This window comes from Carlito syrichta, unplaced genomic scaffold (assembly GCF_000164805.1).
Source record: "Carlito syrichta isolate Samal-C Ts95f unplaced genomic scaffold, Tarsius_syrichta-2.0.1 Scaffold312035, whole genome shotgun sequence".
Taxonomy (NCBI): domain Eukaryota; kingdom Metazoa; phylum Chordata; class Mammalia; order Primates; family Tarsiidae; genus Carlito; species Carlito syrichta.
In genome coordinates this window covers 43,074-46,996 of record NW_007256131.1, presented here as the reverse complement: position 1 = coordinate 46,996, position 3,923 = coordinate 43,074, and the positions used below count along the sequence as shown (strand labels likewise).

General features: G+C 51.1%; 1 protein-coding gene across 1 annotated transcript in view; it reads left to right on the top strand.

The window, feature by feature from the left end:
* PLPP7 (phospholipid phosphatase 7 (inactive)) overlaps positions 1-3,923 on the top strand; it is a 21,954-nt gene that overhangs the window by 16,166 nt on the left and 1,865 nt on the right. The gene's annotated exons all lie outside the window — the stretch shown is intronic.

Sequence of the window (3,923 nt, the reverse complement as noted above, 5' to 3'; positions counted from 1 at the left end):
CCAACTCAAAAAAAAAAAAAAAAAGATAGAGACAGAGTCTGGCTATGTTGCCCAGGCTAGTCTTGAGCTCCTGGGCTCAAGCAATCCTCCCACCTCAGCCTCCCAAAGTGCTGGGATGACAGGTATGAGCCACTATGCCCAGAGAGATCTCTATACTGTTACTCCCCAGACCCACAGCTCACATAACATAGGGAAAGAATACGGGTGCTTCTGTAAGACAATCAAAAGCAGCCCTTCCTCCAGAGCAGGCAAGAATGTTCTCTACGTCATAGCCTATCATTTGTGTTGATAACATCAAGGTTGTTTTGATTTAAAAGCAAGAGTATAGCCAGGCATGGTGGCTCATGCCTGTAATCCCAGCACTTTGGAAGGCTGATACAGGAGAATTGTTTGAGGCCAGAAGTTCAAGACCAGCCTCGGCAACAAAGTGAGACCTCGTCCCTACAAAAAATACAAAAATGAGCCGGGCTCGGTGACTCAGCCTGTAATCCTGCGCCTTTGGGAGGCTGAGGTGAGTGGATTGCCTGAGCCCGCGGGTTCGAGACCCGCCTGGGCAGCGAGACCTCATCTCTACAATAAATCAAAAAATCAGCCGGGCGTGGTGGCGCATGCCCGTAATTCCGGCTACTCGGAAGGCTGAGGCGGAAGGATCGCCAGAGCCCAGCAAGCCGAGGCTGTGGTGGCCAGGAGCAGCCACTGCACTCCAGTCTGGGCGACAGAGTGAGACTCCGACTAAAAAAAAAAAAAAAATACAAAAATGAGCCAGGCATGGTGGTGTTCACATATAGTCCCAGCTACTTGGGAGGCTGAGGCAGAAGGATCACCTGAGTCCAGGAGGTCAAGACTGCAGTGAGCTGTGAACATGCCACTGCACTCCAACATGGACAGCAGAGTGAGACCTCAGCTCAAAAAGAAAAAAAAGAATAGAAGTTTATCTGGCTTATGATTCTGAAGACTGGGCAGTCCAAAACAAACTTGATCAGTTTGCTGGTACTTCTTTGCATGGGCACTGAATAGCTCATTTCCTGGAAAATCCCTCTGTCAGCTGGTTACCCCACAGGCATGTGCCACGGCCTCTTTGAGAAGTGGGTGTCTATGGGCTCTATCTTTTTTGTTGTTGTTGAAATGTCACTCCATTGCCCAAGCTGGAATGCAGTGGCATGCTCACAGCCACCACAGCCTCAACCTGCTGGGCTCCAGCCATCCTTCCACCTCAATCTTCCAAGTAGTCAAAACTACAGGCATGCACTACCACACCCGGCTAATTTTTTTGTTTGTTTTTTGAGGTGTTGCCAAGTGGCCCTGGCTGGTCTCAAACCCCTGGTCTCAGGCAATCCTCTCACCTCGGTCTCCCAAAATGCTGAGATTACAGGCGTGAGCCACTGTGCCTGGCAATGGACTCTGTCTTATAGGTAAGGAAAATTAGGTGACTTGTCCTGGGTCACAAAATCAGAGGGGTCCAGGACGGGACTCACAGCTAGGTCTCTGGCTGTGACCCTGTGAGCTTCAGCACCAAGCCACACTGCAGAACTTGTCTTCACCTGAGCTCAGCAGGTCGAGGCTGGGATGGCCGTGAGCATGCCACTGCACTCCAGCCTGGGCGACAGAGTGAGACTTCTACTCAATAAATAAGTCAATAATAAAGTGGGAATGATATGGTGAAAAGCAGTTTGGAGGTTCCTCAGAGAGTTACGCACAGTCACTGTATGAACCAGCAATTCCATTCCTAGGTATATGCCCCAAAATAACCGAAACAGGTATTCGGTGAATAACTACACATGCCGGGCACGGTGGCTCACGCCTAGAATCCCAGCACTTTGGGAGGCCAGGGCGGGAGGGTCATTTGAGTCCAGGAGTTCGAGACCAACCTGGGTAACATAGTGAGACCTCGTCCGTACAAAAAAAAAAATCAAAAAAATTAGCTGGGCATAGTGGCGCATGCCTGTAGCCCCAGCTACTTGTGCGGCTGAGGCAGGAGGATCGCCTGAGTCCAGGAGGTCAAGCCTGCGGTGAGCCGTGATTGTGTCTTGGAACTTCAGCCTGGCGTCAGAGTGAGACCCCAACTCAAAAAAAAAAAAGTACTTACACACATGTTCACAGCAGCATTCTTCATAGCAGACAAAGTACAGACAATCCAAATGCCCATCAGCAGAAGAATGGATAAACAGAATGTGGTCCATCCACACAATGAAATGTTCTTGAGCCAGAAAAAGGAATGCCTGACAGATGCTACAACGTGGGTGAACCTTGAAAACGTTACGCTAAAGAAAAAAAAAGGCAGACACAAAAGGCCACACATTGTCTGATTCCACTCACAGGAAGTGTCTAGAATAGGCCAATCTTTTCTTTTTTTTTTTTCTGAATTGGAGTCTCACGCTGTCACCCAGGCTGGAGTGCAATGGCATGCTCACAGCCGCTGCCGCCTCCACCGGCTGGGCTGAGGCGATCCGTCCACCTCCCTCTGCCAAGAAGCTGTAACTACTGGTGCACGCCACCACACCTTCTAATTTCTTGATATATTGTAGAGACGAGGTCTCGCCAGGTTGTCTAGACTGGTCTCAAACCCCTGCGCTCAGGCAGTCCTCTTACCTCAGCCTCCCAAAGTGCTAGGATTACAGACATGAGAGAATAGATCAATCTTCACACACAGAAAGCAGATTGATTGTTTCCAGGGGCTGGAGGGAGTGGGATGGGAGTGACTGCTTCATAGGGACCCGTTTCCTCATGGGGTGATGAAATGTCTTGGAACCAGATAGAGCTGGTGGTTGCACAACATGGCGAATGTACTAAACGCCACTGAATGGCATGCTCACAAATGGTTCGTTGTACGTGATGTAAAGTCCACTTCAGCTTTTAAAAAATGGGAATGAGCCGGGCTCAGTGGCTCAGCCTGTCATCCCGCGCCTTTGGGAGGCTGAGGTGAGTGGATTGCCTGAGTCCGTGGGTTCGAGACCCGCCTGGGCAGCGAGACCTCATCTCTACAATAAATCAAAAAATCAGCCGGGCGTGGTGGCGCATGCCTGTAATTCCGGCTACTCGGAAGGCTGAGGCAGAAGGATCGCCGGAGCCCAGTGGGTCGAGGCTGCGGTGGCCGGGAGCAGCCACTGCACTTCAGTCTGGGCGACAGAGTGAGACTCCGACTCAAAAAAAAAAAAAAAAAAATGGGAATGATGATGTCATGCTCTTGGGGCTGGGGGAGGGACAGTGAGGCCCTTTGAGAAAAACCACCCAGCTCAGGGCCCCTCTATGTCTGGACTGAAACCCTCAGGGTGCCCACAGCTGCTGTGACACACCCATCACGCTATTTCAGCACCTTTGGGAAGCCCTCCCAGCTGTGTGCAAAACAGGTCCTCGCTCTCATAGAGTCATAGTGGGGAAGAGTGAGGATAGGAGAGAAATAAGAATGTGAGGCTGGGCGTGGTGGCTTACGCCTGTGATCTCAGCACTTTGGGAGGCCGAGGTGGGAGGATCACTTGAGCCCAGGAGTTCGAGACCAGTTTGGGCAACATGGTGAAACCTGGTCTCTACAAAAAAATTAAAAAATGATAGGCCGGGCGTGGTGGCTCATGCCTATAATCCCAACACTTTGGGAGGCTGAGGTGAGGGGATTGCCTGAGCCTGCGGGTTCGAGACCAGCATGGGCAACTTGGCAAGACCTCATCTCTACAATAAATAAAAAAATTAGCCGGGCATGGTGCCGCGTGCCTGTAATTCCAGCTACTTGGAAGACTGAGGCAGAAGGATCGCCTGAGCCCAGCAGGTCAAATCTGTGGTGGCCAGGAGCATACCACTGGGTGCCAGAGTGAGACTCCAACTCAAAAAAAAAACTGTTAGCTGGGCTCGGTGGCTCAGCTGTAATCCCACGCCTTTGGGAGGCTGAGGTGAATGGATTGCCTGAGCCCGCAGGTTCGAGACCCGCCTGG